The sequence below is a fragment of the Solanum pennellii genome, chromosome 12 (genome assembly GCF_001406875.1).
Source record: "Solanum pennellii chromosome 12, SPENNV200".
NCBI classification, from domain to species: Eukaryota; Viridiplantae; Streptophyta; class Magnoliopsida; order Solanales; family Solanaceae; genus Solanum; species Solanum pennellii.
The window spans coordinates 34,310,828-34,321,178 of NC_028648.1; positions in this window are offsets into that span (position 1 = coordinate 34,310,828).

Below are 10,351 nucleotides of genomic sequence, written 5' to 3' on the forward strand. Positions count from 1 at the left end.
ATAATTTATTTATTAGAGGTTCTTGAGTTATGTGATAATCACAAATAATCAAATTCATATCGAAATATTGTTTATATTTTTTTGAGAACCTATTATTTCTGACCGCGCAAAGTGCGAGCACATTAGCTACAAAATGTTATAGTTTGGAAAGAGACTATTAAAAGTGAATTACACTCTATAATTTCTAATAACACTTTGGACTTATGTTTTCTTCAAATTTTCTTATGTCTTTTATTTCAAGTGCATTGACTATATTCTATGATTCCCTTGTTTTACTTCTCTATGGTTAGCATGTCCAGTTATTGGTCATGTCTACATGATTTAAATCGTTTATATCACCATGTTCATGTTTATGCATATTTCTCCATACTTTGTAAATGTCATGTGTTCACACATATATTTACCTACATTATCTCGAATGTAGAGTCCAACGTTCCTACTCTGCACCCTCGTGGCTAGTTGATTTCATAGGCTTTGAAGACTGGTAAGCCTCATATTTCGAGGACAGAGACTCTTTTATCATTTTATTTCATTTTATTTCATTATGTTTCAAAGTTTGTACATGATGTATGGGTTACGTATCAATCACTTCCCTTATGATATACAAGATGACTTTGAGACATATGTTAGACTTCCGTTTTGTCAAACTTTTGATGCATGAAATGTTTCTTTCAAGTCCTTACTTCTATTATCTTGTATAATATATATTAGGTGGCTTGTATATGGTCTCTCAGGTCTCATGCGCCATGTTATGCCTAGGGTGTACCTTGGGTCGTGACAAAATTAGTTCAAGAGCAAACCGAAATATAGTTATTTTCAATAAATATTGAAAGCGCAGCTAAGGAGTCCTACTGAATGCTAAAGTAATGTTGTTTTGAATTTCCCACAAAAAAAAGTCAAATTCATCCCAATCAACAAATTACCATAGTGATCTTAAAGGGAATTGTAGGCATTTGTTTGCAGAATCAATGTTCTTATTAGTTATTCCATATAATTTTTAGCTTCAATTTGTTTCATCTTCATCAAAACCTTCTCTCATTTACTTATTGTAAGGGTGTGGATGGTGGTGACAATATTTTAATGAAGGGCAAAGAAGATGGTAGTGTTCTAAGAGAAAGAAGAAAGGAATGAGACTGATGATGGGTGAGGGTGGCAGAATTCAATAAAGGACAAAAAGAGTGGTTGTAGGGGGGTGAAGAAGGAGAAAGGGGGTAGGGTGAGAGGTTTCGAAGAAGGAAAAAGAAAGTGAGGGTGTTCGAAGAGAAGAAGCGAGTAGTGTGGTGTGGGGATAAAAAAGGGGGTGATGTTGGCTAGGGGCGGGGTGGTTGGGTGTAAGCAAGACCAAGAGATGAAAACTTATTATCTCAATGTGCATATATATATCTATATCTTTTATCGTATCTTTCCATATTCACTTCAAAAAATGGGTCAACACTAATTATGTTTATCACAAGTCGTTTTTCTTTTTTTTTAAATTGAACTATGTTTATTTATTCATTCTTCAAAATTTTAATTAAAATCACATTGTCATACATTTGCATATATCTTACTACATATATCTTACTACATGATTCACCCCAATGTCACTTTGAAAGTTGAAGTGCGCCTCTACTTTATTTTTTTATGGATAATTTATTAAATTTATCAAATTAGATTAGACACAATCACATGAATAATCATGTTTCATGCAATTCCCATTTATGATGAAAATTATCTTCATCTTTCGAAGGACCATGTTATGGTCGTCTGATATGGATCTGGTTATGGGGCGATGAAATATAAAATCTGAAGTTTTCTTTTACGACATATGGTGCTGGTTCGTTAAGAGAGAACTTGCAATCTCTTGAGTTAAAGTACTCAAAAATTGAAACTATTTTCCTGCTTCCATCTCCTAAGACAATTAGACAATTGAAATACAATACTTAAAAGATATATATCCCCAGAAACTAGGACATGACTTCCTAACATTACTGGAATGAAAAACTGCACAATTACATGAAAATACTACTACAAAAAGGAAATAACTATTGCTAAAATGAAATAACTAATGATATAATTGTTATTCATCTTGAACTCCTAACATACTTAGAACAAAACTTCGAAGAACTTTGTAAAACAACAAAGTTTAAGAACATTTTCACAAATAGAAAATTAAAACTAGTAGCGAAACTAGAATCAGAAACAGATTAGAAAAAATATACGAAATATTTTTCTTAAAGAAGAATTGTTGATAATATGTGTCTAGAGAATCTTACTGATTCCAACAAACAGAATCTGGAAAACAGAAAGAAGATCAAGCCCACTGAATGCACAGTGTCCTCTTGAGGAAATTATTCACTTCTAGTATCCGAGGTTTGATTTGGAATATGTCCTCCCAGGGTAGAATGATCTCAATCGCCAATGTATTGATACCCAAAACGTTCGTGTCAGCAAGCCACTCAATGACAGTAAAGTACACTTAGAATACTAGATTTAGTAGTAGAAGAAGAAGCCCATAAATTCTACTTCTAAAATGAGAGGATATCCTTCAATTTATTGAAAACAAAGGGTAGTGCGAAAAGGTTCTTATTGTGCCTTACCAGAAAGGTCATAAACCTTTGGAAAAGTCTCAATCTTTCGAAAAGGTCATCACCTTTCACAAAAGTCACAACTTTCCATAAAAGTCACAACTTTTCATAAAAATCGCAACTTTTCACAAAAGTCGCTACCTTTCATAAAAGTCAAAACTCTTCATAAAAGTCGCAACTCTTCATTTTCCATTCACACCTTTAAACCCAATAATCCCCCACATGAATGGGGAATGACTCCAAGAGAAAGAAACATACAAGTATGTGTACTTTACAAGCAAGCATTAGTTGCATCTGGATAAGTAGGTTTTGCCTTGGACTTTCCGTTGTAAACATATGTCGGATATACTCAGTCAATCGGTATATGCGATATCTTTGAACCGTCGAGCTTTGGTGTATACCTAGACAACCATATGTCACACAATTAACCCTTTACCATTTATGATTCTTACGGTTGTGTTCGTTTCAGCCATGAACACCTCCTGGTTTCATGAGTGTATAGAGAGATGGGATTTTGACAATCATCTTCTTTGAAGCGGCATACACTTCATACTCACATAGGTGATTTCTAATCGTGTTATCGCGTAGATACACTATTTGGTTAACTGTGCCAAACTTAGCAAATCATTAAAACCATTAAAATTTATTAACTCATTAACAAATCTTAATGTTGTATCCTTGTCCCTGAGCATTGTCTTCATCATGAGAATGGATAAAGTTTGTTGACAATGTAGAACCGTCATTCACAACTTTGTTTTTCTCCTTGAATCTAGCTCTTGGGATCTCCAGTTTGCTAGATAGAGTTACCGCCATGATGACTTGTCCTAAGCCGTAAATTCATTCCCTTAGATGATATTTCAACGTTCTCTCTAGTTAGGTCTTTTTTTGTAAGTGGATCCGACACATTATCCTTTGACTTTACGTAGGCAATTCTAATAATTCCACTTTCTAACGATATCATGTCTATGTCATATATGACGAGACTTTCAGATATACGTCATGCTCCATGCCCATACCTATTGCATCTTGACTATCAAAGTGTATGCATACTAATGGAAATGGTTTGGACCAAAATAGAATATCTACCAAGAAATTCTAGAGTCTTTCAACTTATTCACTAACCTTATCTAGAGCACCTAGCTCAGAGATCATTCTAGATCTAGCGATACATGTATCTTTTGAAATAATTCCAAGAGACTGCTCCTCTACCAAGAGTAAATACATATTCACTCATGGATTTTACTTCATTTGTCTGATGATCCAATTTGCATCACTGTATCCTTTCAATACTGTTGGATATTGCTATAAGGCAAGGCATAGTTTTAAGTATTATTTTAAATACTCCAAAACTCTATTTATTCTCATCTAATGAGTTTATTTGGGATCACTTGTGAAGATACTCAATTTATAATATCAAACGCTATATCTGATCACACACACTTCATGATATACATCATACTTTCCAATACTCTAGCACAATCCAATTGTGAGTAACTTTTGCTTTCACTCATTTGAAATGCAAAACTCATAGTCATTGGAGATTTGACAATATTGATATCCAAATATTTGAACTAGTCAAGTACCTTTTCTATGCAATGAGACCGTGAAAATGCTAAACATTATGGAGTTCTAAGGATTCTTATATCTAAGATCGCATTAGCAACTACAATATTTCTCATTCCAAACTTTCTTTCTAGCATATGTTTAGTAGCATTTATGTCATTAGTGTCTCTATTGATGATCCACATATCACCAATATAGAAACTAACAATGACCTTATGATTTTAATGTGAACACATTATCACTTTCATCATTATTAAATCCATTTGCCAATATGGTTTGGTCAAATTTCTTATGTCATTTTTGGGTGCTTGTTTTAGTCCATAATGTGACTTAACAAGTTCGCACACTTTCTTTTATTTACCAGGAACCACAAAACCCTCGGGTTGTTCCATGTAAATTTCTTCCTCCAGTTCTATATTTAAGAAAGTTTTTTTCACATTCATTTGATGAATTTGGAGGTTATATACCACAATTAATAATTTTTGCATCCGAATGAATGTAATTCTAATTACTAATGAGTATATATATCGACAAGATAAAAACCTTATTTTTTGTCTAAAGCCTTTGACACAAAGTCTTGCTTTATATTTTTCAACAGTTCCATCAATTGTTATTTTCCATCTAAAGATTCACTTTAAACCCAAAGCTTTATTTTCTTGAAGAAGATCAATTAACTTCCACTATTGTTTATTGACACCATCTTTCCAAAAAGGATGAGTCTACAGAAGACACAGGAAATGTTACAAAATCATATTCGAAGGAAGTAAATCTCCTTTAACATTTACTAAGCCTCTCAATCTCTTTATTAAGTACATTATCTTTTTCCCTTTCCTAGACCTTTTAGACCCTTCTCTAGACTGCACAAGTCTATTTTTACAGTCCACGGTCATAGGTCCTATTTTAATTCTTTTAAGAATAGGAACTTGGACTTTGGCTAGATACCCCAACACTTTGAAATATTTTAAGTTGAAATTTCCTTCCTTTCCATTTCTCATATGAAGAAGATTGTATCCTGAACAAAAAAAATCGCTTTCTTTCTAAAAAGAAAAAACTTTTTGTTGTTCCCTTTTGCATTAAGGATAATTCCTCCACACAAGTTTTGTGGAAAACCCAAACTTATAAATAATGCATCCATCATTTCTTTCAACGTTTGATTTTTCATTAGATTGAGGTGAATAGGGCAGTAGTTTGATGGATTATTCCACTTTTGAAACATATTTATGCACAAGGAGATTTATATTCTCCATTCTTATCGCTTCTTATCTTTTTTCACACTGATTTTAAACTTTGATATTACATTGTCTAGACATTTCTATTGCTTCATCCTTACCATTCAACAAATAGACTTAGTCATTTCTAATGTAATTGTCAATAAAAGTAACAAGATACTTTTTCCCACAATGATATGGTGTTTACTTCATATTACAAGTGTCAGTGTAAATCAATTCTAAGGGATTAGAATTTCTTTCAACAGATTTATAAGAATGCTCAACATACTTAGATTCCACAGAAACTTGACATTTTATTTATTGCACTCAAAGTTGGACAAAACTTCTAAGTTGATCAGTTTTTCTTACAAGGTTTTGTAATTGACATGCCCCAAGTGTTCATGTCACAAATATTGACCCAAGCAAGTAAGAACAAATAAAAACATTGAGTTCGAAAAGCTCTTCGCGAGATAGCTTTTTCCTCACTAATATTTTGTTCCTATTTCTTATAATTCTGTGTGGTACAAACATTGTTTAGAGTCATCACCTTGTCAAATGTCCTTTTCAGAAGGACATTCCATAACTTTCAATTTGATTGTTATTGAACTACCCATTAACAAAGTCTCATCGGGTTCAATAAAGGCAATATAGTCCAAATGTTACTTTTACAAAAACATAACGAATTACTATTCACCAATATTCATGTCTATGGAAATACTTTTCATGAAAAGTCACATCACTAGAAGTGACGCTTTCTCATAAAAGAACACAATCATTTTGAACAAGTATACATATAATTTGATAGTTTCATACTAGTCATACCGTATATTAGTAAAAGAGAAACTCAACAACCACAATACCAAATATACTCCAAGAATTTTCTGGGTCTAGCATGATACAAAAGTATCATTGAATTTCAGATATTTTGCTCCAAAGTTAAATTAGACACTGATATACCGTGGTTTCACGGTATAATTAATACTTTTTCCTTAAGTTTAGTGTGTCCGAAAGCCTTATTGTGCTAATTTTGATATAAGTTTCTCTTTGTTTTGCAGGAAATCTGTCCAAAGCTGAATGCGGAGATTTTGAGCGAAAAAATGCAGAAGAGACCACCTACGGAGCTTATGACGGTCCGTCGTGCCTGTGACGGTCCGTAGGTGGCAGCGTAGTGCAGCTGCTGAAGGAAGATGGGGAAGTCTGACCAAGTGTGGGATTACGAAGATTGTGACAGTCCGTCATGGCTATGACGGTCCGTCCTGCAGGTTCGTCGTGAAGTTCAGAGAAGTGATCCCAGTACCCAGATTCCGAGAGTTGAAGTAATTTGGAACGAAGACCCTCGACGGACCATTGTGCCTATGACGGTCCTTCATACTTGCCGTCGAGGGGAATGAAGAAAGCAGCAGAAGAAATTGCACAAGTATGGGACGACGGAGTCCACGACGGTCCGTCGCGTGGTCCGTCGACCCAGCCGCGTTTTGGCAGATTTCCAGCAATTAGAATTCTTTTTTAATTAGGTTTTTGTTTTTTTTTATAAATAGTTCGAAAAACCTCGTTTTTGAGGTTAGACACCCGATAGTTAGACACCTGATAGTTAGACTCTTATATTGTTAAAACTTCGTATTGGTAAACATTGTATTGTGAGATTCTTGATAATCATTAGACTTTTCGTGAGATTATTGATTACTTTGAGAATTCTTGCAAGTGATTTTTGGTGATTAATCAAGCAACCTCACTAGTTGGGTGATTTACTTGACACGACCGCTTTACTTCTTATTTGAGAAGTAAGTTTGAGCGTATCAGACACCAAGTCTAATCATAAGCAAAGAACCCCCACATTTTAAATATGATCTCAAAAATATTTTTCAAGTATTTCAAAATAGTTTTTTCACATTTTTCCTAGACTTTCAAAATGTCATTGACAATATGATATCTCTCACATTGTCAAGTTTATTCCATAGAGGCACAAAATCACAAACTCTAAGTTATTGGTATTTTTCCTCTATCACAAATAGACATACCACTTAGTATTCTAAATACTAACAATAAGGACAAAGAAAATTGTACAATTTATTTCTACATAACATTGAAGTTTATAGAAAATCAAAAATACAACACTGACTTATTATGTGAAGTTTTCATATTCTTCAAACCAATTGCATAGTCCAATTTATCCAGAGTAAAAAACCATAAAAGTTTTTAGTCTACAAAAATCAGACACACTAACATTTCTCAGGAAGTACAAAACTACAAAAGTCTCTTTTTTTCTCCAAACAAAATAAGACATATTCTTCATCACATAGAAATGTTTTTCTTATCAAATAGTCTTCCAACTATATCATTTTGACATACTATTTTATCAAACAAAAATATGCATCTCTCATTTTTGCAAACTAAAGAATTTTAAAGGCAACAATATTTGCCAAGTAAAATTTGCACAACATATGGTTGGAGATCTTTTTCCAAAGATACACATGATAAAAAAAAAATCAAAGATGATAACTCTTAGAAACTATTTTCCTCCTTAGACAATATAATAAGAAGGTTACCTGGTAAGTTTTAATCGGAATACCACAAAATTTTTCTATTACACTCTCACTTCGACCTTGCTAACAAAGAAACAAATTATGGAGAAGTAATGCATTTATCTTCTACATCCATGATCAGATTCTCTCAATCAGTAGAATACTAAAAAATACTAAAAGTATAATAATTTCCTTAAGATTGTTATTCATCTTGTATTCTTAAAATACTTAGAACAAAACTTTGAAGAATTTTGTAAGACAACAAAGTTTAAGAACATTTTCACAAATAGAAAATTAAAACTAGAAGCGAAACTAGAATCAGAAACAGATTAGAATAAATATATGAAATATTTTTCTTAAAGAAGAATTATTGTTAATATGTGTCTAAAGAATTTTACTGATTCCAACAAACAGAATCTGGAAAAACAGAAAGAAGATCAAGCCCACTGAATGCACAGTGTCCCCTTAAGGAAATTATTCCCCTCTAGTATCTGAGATTTGATTTGGAATATGTGCTCCCAGGGTAGAATGATCCCAATCACCAGTATATTGATATCCAAAATGCTGGTGTCAGCGAGCCACTCAACGGCAGTAAAGTACACTTAGAATTCTAGATTTAGTAATAGAAGAAGAAGCCCATAAATTCTATTTCTAAAATGAGAGGAAATCCTTCAATTTATTGAAAACAAAGGGTAGTGCAAAAAAGTTTTTATTGTGCCTTACCAAAAAGGTCACAAGCCTTTGGAAAAGTCACAATCTTTCGTAAAGGTTGTCATCTTTCACAAAAGTCAAAATTTTCCATAAAAGTCACAAATTTTCATAAAAGTCGCAACTTTTCATAAGAGTCACAACTTTTCACAAAAGTCATAACCTTTCATAAAAGTCACAACTCTTCATAAAAGTTGCAACTCTTCATTTTCCATTCACACCTTTAAAATTCAACAACTATTGGATAACTAAGGAGTGATAACATTATTCTCCTTCTTCAAATCGCGCTTGTCCTTAAGAACGAAGTGTGGACATCGGTATTTTCCTCCTTTCCAACAAACTCTTCCTCATCGTTTATAAAGTCAATCCAGAATAATTTCTTGCATTGATGACCTCGGGTGAATGGTTCATCACAATTGAAACAAAGTCCCTTAAGTCGTCTTTCCTCCATTTCAGAACTGGTAAGTTTCTTCACAAATATGGCATTTTATTAAGGTGAGAAATTTGTTGTCTTTGCTTTGCAAGAATCTAATGATTGCGAACAAACAGGTTGTCCTTGCGTTTTTTTAAGTCGAGATAAATTCATCGTTGTAGCCAAATTTGGAGTATTATGCAACTTAACCTCAATTGTTATATAATCAGTAAGACCACTGATATAAAGTTCTTTTTTTGCGACTGAGTGAGTGTACCAGCCCGCGAAATTAACTTCTCAAACTTTTTTTAGTAATTTGTCACAGACCCGATTTTGCATAACTTAGCCAATTCTCCCAATTTCTTACTTCTAACTGGTGGCCCAAAGCGAAAGTTGCATTGACATTTGATTTAACCCCAAGATGGTTGAGGCATATCTATCTCTAGTTGAAGAAATCAAAGTTTTGTATCCTTCTAAATGAAAAGAAGCAAGACTAACTTTTTGTTCATCTAGAGTATGTTAGTGTCGAAAAAAGTGATTACATATCTTCATTCATCCCAAACGATCCCATTGGCCACTAAACCGTGGAAAATTCAACTTTGTATATCTAGCAATGAAGGAATTTCCTCCTGCATCATATTTTGACCCTTTTGTCTCTCCACTTTTCTTCCAGACACGATTCTGACTGGTATGATCAGTTGAGTCAGAATCAACCTTTGAATTAGCTAGATCCTTTATGAGTGCATTTAAGTGAGCATTTATTGCTTCATGTCTCGCTATATTGACTGCAGTTCTTCTTGAAATAAGTTCACCAATTGTGTCAGTTGATGTTGAATTTGATCTCCTATAACATCCGTCTGTGATACCAAGTTGTTATGGTCAGTTGATATGGATCTGATTATGGGGCGATGCAATATGAAATCTAAACTTTTCTTATTACGACCTATATTATTGGTTCGTTAAGAAAAAACTTGCAATCTCCTGAGTTAGAGTACTCAAAAACTGAAATTATTTTTTTGGTTCCATTGTTCTGAGACAAATAGATAATTTAAGTACAACACTTAAAGATAAGTACCCCTAAAAACTAGGACATGACTTCCTAACATTATTGGAATGAAAAATTGCACTATTATTGAAAATAACTACTACTAAAAGAAAATAACTGATGCTAAAAAGAAATAACTAATATTTTATCCTCTTAGTACAACATGATCTTAATTCATTATCTTACCCTCAATTCTTTCAAAATAAAATCACTTTCAGATTATAAAAATTAGTGGATTAAACTCAACATCATATTTACCAACAATCATTTATCGTCTGATCTTTAAATTAAAAGCATTTTAATACATACATATATATATATATATA